Genomic DNA, 15,086 nt, shown 5'->3' on the forward strand with positions numbered 1-15,086 from the left:
GCAAAGCTCTCACAAGTAATGAAAAAGCCTGACCTGCCACTACACAGTCACCACTGATGTTGCAGGTTCCATGCTCCCAAACTTGCCCTGGGTTCAGGTTATCCTGGTGTCTAACAGGATATCTATTGTTGCTCTTGTGGTCACTGAAACAATAGTTCCTGAGCAACACCATGGCCAGGGCGTTACTGCTGCTGAAGAGTACAATGGGGATACTCTTGTATTCCAGCCTATATAAATCAAACTGGTAAAAGACCAAGAGTCTGATCCAAAGCCCATTTAAATACCAATGGAAGTCTTCCCATGGACGTCAACGGGCTTTGGCTCACGACTTTAAGACCTTTGTAGTGATACATTTACTACATTATAGACATTTTGGACAGATTCCCCAGGGGCTATGGCAAGTATACCCATCTAAAGCTGGTGAAGAACGAAACCCTCTAATTTCCTACAAGCGATTTTTGATTGTTACCTAGTGACTCAGGTTCAGGAGGGTAGAGACCTGGCGAAGGAGTCTGGCCCTTGGCCAAAGTGCCCTAGCTGATCTGGCTACCAACTGGGAGGCACTATAATTTAGAATCACCTTTTATTCCTCTGTGTTTTTCCAATAGTGAGACCAAGAGGAGGAACATGATCAAAGAATAATTAAAAATTAGTGACTGGCCCTGGAAGGCAGGACAACTTGGTTGTATTCTCAACTCCGAACAGACTCCTTGGATGAACCTGAGCTAGTCACTTAACTGCTCCGTATCTTAGTTTCCCCATTTGTAAAATGGAGGCTATCATAATTAGCTAGCATCCAGGAATTACGTGAGACTTCGTTCACTAATGTGTGTAAAGTCATTTTCCCTTCCATTACCAATGAGTCCTCAAAGCATTATCATTATCTCGTCTTCACCCATAAGTGGAGGCAGACATCTAACAGAAACACAGACATACATGTAGCAGATAGTCTCTTAGTCTGTGCCTGGGAGGAGAGCAAACGTAGTAACTCAAATGCGGAGCATAAGAATTAATGTCTGTCCATATCTCTTGAACCTCTCTCATTTCAGGGGTTAGCACTCAACATGCTCCCAATGTTACAGATTTGGTTCCCCCGCTCTCTTTTATTGTTGAAAAGCGTGAAGTGAAGTATCATTAAACTGGAGCTATAGAAAGAGTTTTAAACACTACAGGAATAAACCATTTTAAGCTTCTTGCATGAGTAATTTTGTGTCCCTCATTTTAGGTCTGTCACACATAGTGTCCTGTATCTGGGCCCTGGCAGGTTAAGAGGTCTGTGTCTCTCTGTGCAACAACTAAGGGCAGGGGTGGCCAGCCTGTGGCTCCAGAGCCACATGCGGCTCTTCAGAAGTTAATATGCGGCTCCTTGTATAGGCACCGACTTTCCAGTGTGCCGGGGGGTGCTCACTGCTCAATCCCTGGCTCTGCCACAGGCCTTGCCTCCACTCCACCTCTTCCTACCCCCTCCCCCAAGCCTGCTGTGCCCTCACTCCTTCCCCTCCCCCCCAGAGCCTCCTGCATGCCACAAAACAGCTGATCGCGAGCTGCGGGGAGGGAGCGGGAGGTGCTGATCAGTGGGGCTACCGGTGGACGGGAGGCGCTGGGAGCGGGGTGGGGGGAGCGAGTAGGGGGGCTGCTGATGTAATACTATGGTTCTTTGGCAATGTACACTGGTAAATTCTGGCTCCTTCTCAGGCTCAGGTTGGCCACCCCAACTAAGGGGATCCTCTCATAAGCTTACTGCTGCTGGATAGCTGGCAAATACAAAGCAATACATACGTGCATGCTACTGCTGATCTGTTTGCCCATTCATCATATTACTTCGCAATGAACCATATATCCTTTGTAGGTAGGACTGTACCTGTAAAGGAAAGGTGTCTTAAAGAGGAATCAGAGTAGCAGCCGTGTTAGTCTGTATCCGTAAAAGGAAAAGAAGGACTTGTGGCACCTTAGAGACTAACAAATTTATAAGCTTTCGTAAGCATCCGATGAAGTGAGCTGTAGCTCACGAAAGCTTATGCTCTAATAAATTTGTTAGTCTCTAAGATGCCACAAGTCCTCCTTTTCTTTTTAAAGAGGAATGTTTCATAACTTATTCTCCTGCAAAGGAATAGAAACCAGGCCCCTGGGGAGTTAATGTGGTTACCACACCAACATAAATTTTGTTTATGGCATTTTTTTATTTTTTTACATAAAACTTCTGGAGTAATGGTAGTAATTTTCAGATCCTTCAGCTTGTAAGGCCAGGGGCCTTTATACCATGTGTCAAACTCTAAAAGCATCAGAGGGAAAGGAAAATTATAACTAGGTTTTTCTAAAGGTCTAAAAATGATCTGCAATCGAACTTTTTTGTGCCTAGCATTGCTGTTTTAGAGTCAGCTACCTCACATTTTCTCAGGGATAGAAACCAAGGTCGTGAACCTCTCACACAGGGGCTTCTCTGTTCTCTACTGGTGGGTAAAGCACCTTTTCCTAGATTAGGCTGTGAAATATCAAATTAATCCCATAATTAATCACAACCCATTAAACTCATCCTTTACTTTGGATCAACATCATGTTGAAGGGAAGTTCCACGTGTGGCGGAAAGAGCTAAATAGCGGCTGAGAAGGAGATTGCCGAGAGGTAGGAAATGTTAGTTGTCGTTCCAGCTGAGATGGGTCAGTGGGCAGAGTGCAGGTGAACAGGTTAGAGGTATAGGACAAATGCCATTTAGCACAGGATAATCCCACATGTTACCACATATACCGCCATCACATACATATGTGTAATAACAGACACACAGCGGTACCGATTTTTAGGCAAGAACCAGATAAAGGGACGGTGGTAGTCCCATCAGAGGCTTCTCAACAGAATTTGTTTCTTCCTGAAATTATACCCTTCAAGCACCTAAAATCAGCCTACTACTGCTTGCCAAATGTGAGGTGGCTTATAAGCTTGCTTTATTTCCTCCTAAATACGGACAACACAAAAAAAATCTCATGTTTTTTAAAAACAAAACAAAACTGGAATGATTCTTTCATGGTGCAGAAAGTATCACTCTTGGCCCAAGTCCTGTTCTCAGTAACATCAATGGCAAAATTCCCATTAACTTCAGTAACCCTATACAGTTAGTTCTATGTTAAACTAGTAAAGAAGCCCATATGTACTGCTATTCTCAGCAACGCTATCCATCTGAAATTGTGGTTTGCACAGCCAAAAAAGAGAGACTCAATTAGACTGATCCAGCGCTGGAAAGAGTATATAGAAGCACCCGAAGATGATCTGACTTGTGGATAAGGTGGTAGCATTGTCAAAATAAAATGTTGGGCCTTTATTTTAGGGTCATGAAATACCTAACACGAAACACAAAAGCATCTTTTATATAAAGATCTGCTGGTGATACTACAACCAGTGATTGCAGTTTCTTGTAGTGGATGACAATTTCCAGACATTTCGTGTTCTGAATGAATTTATCAGGAGCCACTGAAGTAGGACCAGTAACGTTAACTTTGAGCAAAAGGAACAGCTTGGATAGTAAAAAGAACAGGAGGACTTGTGGCACCTTAGAGACTAACCAATTTATTAGCGCATAAGCTTTCGTGAGCTACAGCTCACTTCATCCGATGCATGTAACTCACAAAAGCTTATGCTCAAATAAATTGGTTAGTCTCTAAGGTGCCACAAGTCCTCGTTTTCTTTTTGCGAATACAGACTAACACGGCTGCTACTCTGAAATCAGCTTTGATAGCGTTCACGCTCTTCCAATTTCTCTCTTCCCTCTACTGTTCGGGACAATGCACACTTGTTCCACTGGACTGTGTGTTTTTAGTAAACACAGCAAATTCTACTCGAGTCTTCAAAAACCATTTTGCAGTAAGAAGGAAAGAAAAACTGAGGCATTTTAAGTATCTTCATAACAAAAATCAGGATTGTCCCCAGCCATTTTACTTCAGAGACCAGCATGAAGGATTTTCAAACTAAAGCAGAGATTGTATTATTGCCCTGTACCATGACTTCCTTGAGATTTTTAAGACGGTTTAGGCCTAAAGGGCTGGCAAAGCAATATCTCAAGATCAGGACAAAGTAGTAATTACAGCTGGGCAATAAAGAATAGATACGTCCTAACCGTTCAGCAAAAGTTAACCAAGCTCTTACAGAGATGCCTTCTGGAAAGGGATAGCGGCTAGCATGGTGGGTTGCAAATATAAACTTCGCAGTTTTTATTGAATGCCAATGTCGTTTTCATCTAGCATTAACTTTAATTTAATACTGAAGGTTTTGTTTTTAACAACATCATAAGTGTAAAGGTAATAGTAATATAATAATAATAAATCAAGGCAGCACTAGAGCTATTGCGTTAAGTAATAATAAAGTTAAAGCACAGTATGTGATGTATCTAAAGTTCAGTACCTTAGAGAGTTAATTAAGTCCTAAGTTAATTGGCAAAGATCTTATCTCTAGATGTGAAACATAGCTGATTATCTTGTTTATGCTTAAACAGAGTAACTGAGGTCATTACAAGACTTTTTTGGGGGCATTATTGATTGATTTATAATTTCTTAATTAATTTTGATGGACTTTTAAAGCCTCTTGCTGCTTGACTTAATTCTTTTGACTTCTTAACAGATGAATCTATTGAAATAGCTGTTAATAATGCAAAGTTGCATTTACCACTTCCATTGAATGAAGAGTTTAGTTTTTAATAACTCCACTGTTTTGATTGAGATAGTGCTTTGTTCCAAATCAAGCCCTTGTAGCGAAACGTAAGCCAATTCACGGTTTTCAAAACATGATGCCTACTTTCCCTGTCATAAGGACAGCCTGGATTCTAGCACCATACGCTCTGAAGTTGAATTTAACTGTTCATCACACAAGTAGTGTTATGTCATTTGTGTATACCAATTGTTCACTGGACGTGGGCTGGGAAGGATTAGTTTTTTGATTGGTAAATGTTGGTAGATGTTAGTTGGTAAATGATAATGAAAATTTACGGATAGGCAAAGTAAAAAATGCTGCTTGGGAACTTATCATTTGATTTAAGGGGAGACGTATATTTTGACATAGGATGCTGACTATTTGTTTTTAAATGATTATGGGGATTTTACCTTTTTGAATCTCAACATTGGTAATTAAATAACTATTCTCTGACCTTGCTATTGTTGCCCCCCCCATAATCTCTCACAACCGTGAAAATAATTTTTTTTAAAAGCTTAAAAACAAACATTGGTATTAGCCATCTGTGACCTTAAGAACTTCTCAGTGCCTATTGGCACAAGGTTCAGTGTCGTTACAGCACTTCTTATCAGGCCTGACAAACTCACTACACAGTTTTTATAGGGTGGTGTGACGTGTCTCATGGAAGTTTATAGTATACGGATCCTCAGTCATTGTGTGATGTATGTATGGGTGATATGTAAGGAGTTATGTATGTGTACTGATATGTTCCTACAATGTGTGTTAGAGGAAGAGTTGACAAATATGTTTTTTGTGAGACATAGGATGTTTAGTCACCTTTCTCGTTCATATGTAAATTAAGCATTGTAAGTCAAACACAATGGGAGCTACAGTTCCATTCCAAATAAACAAGAATATGAAGTCAGCATGGGAAGACACTGAAGACTAAATTACGGCGGGTAGCCTTGGCTCTGGAGTGCAAAGGGAATGCAATTTGGGATGTGAGAAGAAGGAAAGAGAACCCCTCTGTTATCCATTTACTAAGGAAACCCCTTGAGAGTGTGGGGATATTCATGAAAACCTGGATCCTGGTTATGACTGAAAACCAGTGGCTCCATCAAAGACTGAATTTTTGAGGAAGAATCTACTCTATTAGATAGAAAAAGTAACCATTTAGTGTAGACGTGGAATTGAATTTTATATCTCTAGCCAGTTCTGCTTCCAATATTCTTCCTCACTACTCATTTGAATCTTTGAGTCTTTCTTCTGAATAAAAACGTACTCAATGCACTTTTATGAAAGCCTGTGACACATTGATGGTTAATACCACTTTGCAATGTCTGTATTAACACTACATGAAGAATTACGGACACAAAGATAATATGCTTTAAAGACTGTGACCAAACCAAGAGAGAAACAGGTTTTCTCCCAGAAATGGGAAAGGTAGTATTGTGGAATCAAAACAATGCAATGTGGATCAGCCGGGGACTGGGAAGACCAGAGGAAGGGAAGAACAGTATGAGGTCATCCTGGCTGTGGGGACAGTGAATTTGGGAAGATATAAAGGCAAGAAGCAGCAGCCATCTTGTCATCCATCACTGGACAGACACAAAGAGCCAGAGTTGAGAAAGATGGGCCCTTCAAAGGGATTGAAGTCTCTGGGAGCTGAATATATGTGAAAAATCTGCTTACGCAAAAGATCTTCCATCTACAAAGACAAGGGAAACCAGCACCTTTTACTTCTGTGGGGGGCCCTGACTGAGAGAAAGTCACCCATGGCTGAGAAAAAGAAAGACTAGTAAGAAATCTCTCTTGAACCAAGGCTGTCGCTTGCTAAATTAAGTCTTTACTACTAAAAAGCACACTTTACTTTTATTTGTTTGTAACCATTTCTATCTTTATCCCTTATACGTGAACTCACTTAAAACCTCTCTCTTTTTGATTAAATAAAACTAGTTTTACTTTTATTCTAAATGAATCCAGTGCCGCCTTTGACCAGAAGTGATGATTAACTCCAGTTACAGCAACAAGCTGTGCTTTAAAGGAGCAACAAACATTATTACTTCTCTGAGGGCTAGTCTACACTTACAGGGCTGCCACGGTGCCACTGCAGCACTTCAGTGAAGATGCTACTACGCTGAGCTTCTCCCATTGGCAGAGTTAATCCACAAGTAATGGTAGGTACATTAAAGGGAGAAGCTCTCCCATCGACATCGCTGTCTACACGGGAGGTTAGGTTGGCATAGGTTGGATTTTTCAAACCCCTGAGTGACACAATTATACTGAGGTAAGTTTGTAGTGTAGACCTGGCCTGAGTGTTCCAGGAGAGGGCTGGACTCTTCAGGGCAGACAGTTTGGGGGAAATTTGGGACTGGGAGTGTGTTGGGGTCACTTGGCTAGTTGTAACCCAGACTGGTAGAGGCCAGAGTCTCTTACAAGAAGCAGGCTGCTGGAGTCAGAGAATCTGAACCAGGGCTGCTCAACACACATATATAATGATTGTATACTTGTATACTGACACTCAGTGTATACTTGTATCCATTACAGCAGTAGAGAGTTTTAAGGCACTCCGAGTTTCAGGACAAGTGGTGACACAATCTCTCACTGCTCTGGATTGTACCCCAAATTGTGACACCAATAAATTCTTTGTAACACATGTCTAATATCTATATTCAGCAGTGGGTTTCCTTGGCCTCTGCTGCTTTAATATTTATCTGACATTAAGCAATAAGTGACAGTATGTCTATTTTATTTTTCTTCTTCTTCTTCTTCTTCTTCTTCTTCAACACGGGCCATTCAGCTTTAGCAGCTCTTTCCCATGTTTTCAGATTTTATACAATCTTGTCGGTGCGAATTATAATGCTGGCACTTTATATAGTGCCCAGGGAATGTGTATGGGAACATACCACATGTCCACACCATCCAGACAGCAAGTGACATGAGGAGCAAAATAACCCCCCAAAAGCAAAACAGTTCAGTGTTTGCTGTGGCAGTTATCTCAGGGTTAACAAGACGAAAAAGAAAGGAAGAAGCGAATCAGGGTTTATTATTTTTTTGCAAACACACAATTTGGGGTTTAATAAACAAATTAAGCTTTTTCCTGCTGCTAATGGACCATGGTTCTTGCTCTAACCAAATATTGTGACAGTTTTCGATATTATCTTGTTACATGAATACAAAACTCCTGTACTTGATTAGATTTTCTTCCCTGTTACTGGCATTATCTACTCCCCCTTCAAGTTCCATGTAAGTATCCCTTAAGTACCACTATTTCATGCCATCCTGATTTGGGCCAATGTGATTCACAGTAAGGCATCCGTTTTCTGTTCTGAAGCTGATTTGCAGTGCTGAGCAACTCCTGTGGTGCGCTGAACACCTTCTTACCCCATTCAAGCCAGCTCAGCCTCTCTCAGAAGGTGCTCAGTATCTCCCAGGGATAGGGAGCCCTGGAATGGAAGTTAGCATATGGAACAGCCCTTAGTTGTTTCTGAATGCTTATGGAGTCCCTAGAGTTAAATGGGCTCACCACTATAAATAATGGATTTTAGGGGGAAGTTTAAAAGTAACTGTGTTGACTGGCTGGAGCAAATGACCTCTATGCTCCACTAAGCATAGCTTTGAGAGGTAGAAACCTAGACATTCCTCCAGTCGTGACATAGTTAAGTGTCTCATTCACAAGGAGACAAGGGAATTTTGCCTTCTATTGTCTCAAGTATAGCCAATTGCTTGACTACACTTGCAGTTCAATATTAAAAACATTCAAGAGTCCAAATATTCATTGTCTAAAGACAAAGTAGTACCAGATGAAACGGAGGTATGCACACCACTCCTTCCAGAAAGTGGTTCTCTGAGCATTTAGTTTACCTTACGCGGGTGTACTCCAAAGTATGCATTCAAAACCAGCCATATTTATAGCATGGCAGCTTACAAACTAAAAACACTCTATATGTTACCCAAGACTAAAATTCACCCATCAGTTTTTTACCTTGTTTTTCCTTGTATCACGGTTTACCTTTCTTGTCTCTTGTTTTGGACACTGAATTCCAAGGGCGACAGGCTGTGAAGGCACTCTCTATCTGCACCAGGACACAGAAAAAACATATCTGGCCTTTAACAGGTTTCATATTTGCCGACACCAGAGCTGACTCCAGCTTTGCAAAGTGTTTGTGTGATGAACAGAATTATGGGAAGAACATGATGCAAGTCAAGTTAGCCTAACTACCCAACATTCATATTTGTTACAATATATACAATATTAGTTCAGTATACATAATACCTATTTCTGTGTGTGTGTGTGTGTGTGTGTGTGTGTGTGTGTGTGTGTTGGCTAACACTTTGAAGAACTTCAGGATTGGACCCCCAAGCTTCTAATCTGGAATGAATGTATTAACATACTATATTTATTGGACACATATGTCTGTCTAGTTGCGGAAGTAAGTGCCCGTAACGGCCCCCAGAAGAGTGCATAGTATTTTGGAAGACCACAGGAATGTATGAAATTTGGATGGAAAGAACCACAAATCCATTTCCTGCCTTCTTTTTTCCCCTTATTCCTGAACCACAGTCATCACCATGGTATTTGCATGTCTGTGTATCTGCCATGAACTGTCAGACACTCTTCTATACCACACTCGGAGACTGATCCTGAAAATGGTCTGCCTGAAGAATTCCCAGTAAGTTCTCTAGCACAGAACTTGCATTTCTGTTCCTTGAGGCTTGTAGCATCAACATCTACCACCTATTCCCTATCCCAACAACACAGGGAGAAAAATCTTCCTAACATCCAATCAACTCCTCTCTTTTCTCAGTCTTCTTTCATAACCGTGAATTTTACTATTCCCTACCAATTTAATCTGTGCCCCCACATGTAATTTGTTTTTATACCATAAATAAACTTTCTTTTTACCCCAGACTGGAAAATATAAACAGATGAACTCCCATGGTTTAAATTGCACACCAAGTACCCAATAGGTGTTAAAAATATTTTATTTACAAGACAAAGTTAAAATGTCATTTTGTAGAAGTTATCTTTACAAGTATAAGTCAGTTGGGTAAGCCTCTGAGACATGTAAATAATGCAGGGTCATCAAGGTTTAGTAACATAATTCTAGTGGTGTTGACATCTACTATACTCAGTTTAAAATAAAACAATCAATCATATCTATTTCTATATAAGCTGGTTGAAGGGACGCATTTGACAGAATGATTAGGAGGAAAAAAATCTCATCTCTGTTACAGGGGTGTAAGTCCACTTTAATTACTCTTCATTTACACCAGTATAACAGAGTAGAATTTTGCCCAATCACACCAGCCTCCCATTGACTTTAATGGGCTTAAATCAGGGCTCAGATGAGCTATGGTTCTTCTCCAGGGTACAGATTCAGTAATATATGTCAGCAAATGCTTAATTTTAAATGTAGACAAATGCTTGAGTACCCTGCTGAATTGAGGCCAACGGGACTTCGCTAGGGAAAAAGCCTAAAATAAAAGAAACATAACACTTGCTAATTTTACTGGTGGATTATATTTTCAAATCTGCGCCTAGTGGCCATACCATTCTTTCTCGGACACTCTGAGCAATGCAATGAGCTAGAATCTGTTGTTTTTATGATCCTGTCCTGAATTTTATGGTCTATTTCCAAATTCATCTTTAAATTATGAAGCTTTTATGTCCCATCACTTTTTTCTGGGTTGACGCTCTGTGGAGAAGCAACTCTACAGAGCAAACACATCTCTCTCTCTCTCTCTCTTTTGCCGAGTCAATGAATTCTCAATTCAAAATATGTTAACAACCAGTATGCTCGACTGCTCTCCATCGCATCTGAAGTGCCGCTAACATACAGAGTCATATCTGCCACCCTTTTCTTTAGGCATGTAAATTTGGGGAATCCAAAATAATTCAAAAATTATAATGATTTGGTTACTGCATCTCCAACAGCCTATGTCCCAACATTTAATAGTTCCAATTCCCCTCCTGCCCTTTAGAAAGTTACAAGATAAATTTCACCCATGCTTTTGTCAGTTACAAATGAGACCAAAAATAGGTCAAATTAAAGGTCTAAGGTAGCATGAAGCTCCTAGCAAACCAGTGCCGCACCCACAAAAATACCTCTTCCCTTTTTTAATCAATGCCATTCTCCATGGAGCTCAACTGTATTACTGCATTTTCTCTTTGCTCTAAATTAAATCATGTTGGTCCACATTCATGCTTGGTGTCTGCCCACTGTTCAATTTTGCACATCTGGGCACTTATTGTTCTTTCAAATATTTGACACATTAAAATGTAAAAGGTTTTTTTGGAGGGAGGCCGGTGCGGAAGTGGATTAAACTAAATGAATTGATTTTTTTAATCAACTCATGACAATCCACCATTGACTTCAGCATAATCAATCTTGTTTTTCAAAACCATTGCAAAAGTCCTATCTTGTTCAGTCCTGTGTGTTGTGCAGTATGTATGGGGAGAACAGTAGGAAAACAGCATTATTCTTCAGGAAGCGCCATTAGCATTATCTAAGACATAGCAGGTTGCTGTACAGTGAAGCAAAGAAATTCGATCAGCTGGGTCTCCACCCTAAACTTTTACCCCAGGGCACTACTAACAACGGTATATATGTGCGTGCATGCGTGCACACCCATGGGTTCTCTGCCACAAGCATAGAAGGTGCAAACGCATGTGCACACACACACATGCTTTGTGCCTATGGAGTTGCTGAACTTCAGGGGCGATTGGCAGTTTTGCAGGGGCGACTGGCAGTCGGGCAGGGGATAACTTTCTACCAGGATGACCTCATCTGAGGATTCTACCTCGTCTGCAGGTTTAAATTCAGATTAAGGACTCCACACAAGCAGGACTGGAGAATACTACATGAGCAGAATGTGCTGGTTAAGCAGCGTCTCTCCCAACCAGTTGGCCTCACCACTACTGGACTGCACCAGCTTGCCTTGTTCCCCCACTCCTGGGAAGCTTCTGTCTCCAGAACAGCCAGGGAAATCAGGCCCTGTGTCTATTTTATGCAGGCAGAGAGAATTTGAAATATGAAGATCTATCTCTGTATTTTTAATAGAGATACATTTTTCATTGTGTTCCTTTTTGATTCTTTCAGGGTTTGTGACTCTTTTATAGACCTCCCCCGCTTTTTTTCCCTTTTGGGACTTTCCCCCTCACAAATCTTCTTTTTGTGTATCTGCAACGTGCTAGAACCTGTTGCTTTTTTCCAATCCTCATTTCCCTCTTGCCCTGCCCCAACCTTTTCCTCAAGACTTTCCTCCGCTGTCTTCATGGTTTGACTTTAGGATTAATTTAATCAACTTTTGATTTTTTTTCTTCCAGTTTGTGAGCTCCTGTTCCCCAATATCCAACTCCCCATTGCTCTTTCTGTTCAGTTCATCATCCCTTTGGCCTTCTGCAAACTAGTATCGCCCTGGGTATGCTTCCACGTTTTGTATTTGCAGCTCCCCCTTCTTCCCCAAGCTTCTTATTTTACAACATTGTTGTACAACAACATATTGAATAAATTAGTATCTACTTTCTTCTGTTCTTTGTACTTAGCAATAATGTGACAAGTTTCTCTTTTTGGCAGTGAATCAGAAATTATATGTGCTTTAAGAACTCCTGAAATGTATTTTCAATCACTATCAGACTCAAAATCAAAGAGAGGCACAATTACATTTTTCTGCTTGAACATTTCATTGATTCTTCTTAGAACACAATCCCATTCTCTTGAAATCCAAGGGATGGATATTTGTTTCCAGTTAAAATATGGTGCTTTCTTTGTAACACCAAATCTGATCAATTTGTGTTTCACCTGCATTACTTACTGTATTAAAATATTTTATCTGCTCTATGCAAGCAATGCGGATGGGACAAAATGTATAGGAACTTTATAAATAAAAGCACCACATTGTTTGCTTCCTTTTGTCCCAAAATGGCTGCATATGAATTCTGTTTTGCCATTTCAAATTGCACTCCTATTCCAGTTTCTCAGGAGTTCACACAAACTACTTGTTCAATCCAGGAACAGAATTGAGGAAGGGGTGTGGGACTCTGGATAGAAAGTGGGGAATACTTGTTTAGATGCATGTATTGCTCTCCTTCATTCCCCTGGCGACACATTGCAACACTCATCTGCAGGCAGGTGCAATGCCGCCTCTAAGAGAAGAAAGAACCGGGGTGCAAGTGTTCTATTATGAAGTTTCACTCCCGGTCATGGCTCTTCACAGACACGCACAGCCTACACCCAAATGCCATTGGGTTTTCAGTGCCTGAAGCCATAGAGTATGTGTCCATTTGGGCCTAACTGCTTTCTTCAAAAAAAATCAGGTGCTTGGAATAGCAATGTCAATCAAACAGAAGCAAAATGTGCCACACTTACATTTCTAAGCTGACCTTAAATTGCTTTAGTTTCTGCCCTCAGAAGCACATAGCAAATTACTGAGCAGTTCAGTGAAAAATTTATTTAATCCTTCAAAATTCTTTAAAAAAAAAAAAAAAAGGATAATAAATGCAATTTCAAATCATGGGGTGAAACTTCCCTTGCACATAATTGGGTTGCACATAAACTTTGTGAGATCAGTGTTAGGATGTACATGTGCTCTGGCTATCAAAGTTAGGCACAAACTTTCACGGAATCTGCTCCCACTAAAAACATCAATTATTCTGAAGTAGGCTGTGCATGGGGGCTATTTCAATGTAAGGCGCGTACACTTAAAAATAGAATGTCAGTGTCTCTGATTCCTGGCACGTATACTGAATTCACGTATACTGGTGTCACTCAGGAATAGCTGCAGTGACACCTGTGTAAAACCAGTGTACTGAGAGCAAATCAGACTTGGAATTTTTTACCTTTAAATGTCTCTGCAAAGCAAGCTCTCCATCAGGTACAGGGGCAGCCAGAACAGGAACAACCAAATACTCTTCACACTTCCATTGCTGATCTCACATCTTTAGACAAGATGTCTCCTCACAGCATCTGACAGAATATGGCCCAAGGAGAGAGAGAGGTAAGGCAAGCATTTCTGTCAGTTTAGACTGTGCTTTGCAGAGAATTAAGATTTTTAAATGCATTTTGAATTATAATTGGAATTAGGTGAGAAGCTTTTTCTCCATAATTGCATAAAGTGGCCCAAGCAATTATAGAATCATAGAATATCAGGGTTGGAAGGGACCTCAGGAGGTCATCTAGTCCAACCCCCTGCTCAAAGTAGGACCAATCTCCAATTTTTGCCGCAGATCCCTAAATGGCCCCCTCAAGGATTGAACTCACAACCCTGGGTTTAGCAGGCCAATGCTCAAACCACTGAGCTATCCCTCCCCCCTTAATTTAAAGGAGCTGCTCCAATTTGTTTTATATTCATGAAGGAAATATTAGACTGCCCAGTTACATAATTGATTAACAGTTAACATAATTCTGGGTCATGCAGTATACACTATTTAAGTAAAAATGCAACAAGAGAAAAAGAAAAAATAATATCCTACTAAAATTATATATAAAACAACAAACTGACTTCATTTTATAATCCCATCTGCTGATGGAGCCAAAAAGTTTCTTAATATCTTTGTATTACTGTATGCTAGGTAACCATACAATCCAAGAAATGCAGCAAGTACATATTTTGAACACCTGCATTTAAGAACATCTACTTAATTAAGTCAGGCCTTATGACAGTCATTTATGAACCTACATGTGAAAAACCGGAGGTGTCATCTGGGGTGACATATCTGCTGACTAGCAGAAATAAAGCTAATTCAAATGTAGTTGCCTTCACAAAAAAACCCGAGTCCAAACACACACAACCACCTATCCACCAAAAAGCAGCCCTTTGTGAGATTCAAATTTTCCAAATTTTGTTGCAGAAATTGCAAGCATCTGCAGATCCAATAAATTACATTCCCCAGAATTTTAACCCCCCCCCCCCCATTTTTAAATAAATATGTTTTCTTGAACTCTTCATATCAGTTCCACACTGCTACCCAAATTGGGGCCTAATCTTATTACATTCTTCATGCAGACTGCTGCTTTTCAGTCATAGGTGTTTCAAACAAAATTCAAATTAGATTCAACACTTATAATTAAATGTTTAATTCATACTGTTCTGAAGAAATTTCTTTTCATCAGAATTTTGTTGCACAATTATAACATTCTTTCTGATGCCAATGGGGGGTGGAAATCACTAATACAGTGTTTAGTGTAAATGTGAATCAAGAAATTGAAAGAGAAAGTGCGAGGTAACAGTTGAAAAGGAAGACACCCTGTCACTTTCACATCCGATATGAATGGATAACAGACAACTCACCTCACAAAGAGAAGACAGAGGAACAATTTTTCAAGTAGTAATATAGAAAATACAGTGAGAGCCAAATTCTGCTCTCCTTACTCACTCTGAAGTCAATGGGAGTAACTCACACGAGTAGCACAAGTCTGATTTAGTCCTAA

At 40.3% G+C, this 15,086-nt stretch overlaps 1 long non-coding RNA gene across 1 annotated transcript; it reads right to left on the reverse strand.

The window, feature by feature from the left end:
• Nucleotides 1-7,829: 7,829 nt before the first annotated feature.
• Nucleotides 7,830-13,637, reverse strand: LOC311526777. The gene is made up of 3 exons (XR_014713129.1): nucleotides 13,496-13,637; nucleotides 8,639-8,729; nucleotides 7,830-8,099 (listed from the first exon to the last, which is right to left on the reverse strand). It is a non-coding gene; the product is annotated as an uncharacterized lncRNA (long non-coding RNA).
• Nucleotides 13,638-15,086: the final 1,449 nt, after the last annotated feature.

The sequence above is a fragment of the Lepidochelys olivacea genome, assembly GCF_965140295.1.
Source record: "Lepidochelys olivacea isolate rLepOli2 genome assembly, chromosome: 9".
NCBI classification, from domain to species: Eukaryota; Metazoa; Chordata; order Testudines; family Cheloniidae; genus Lepidochelys; species Lepidochelys olivacea.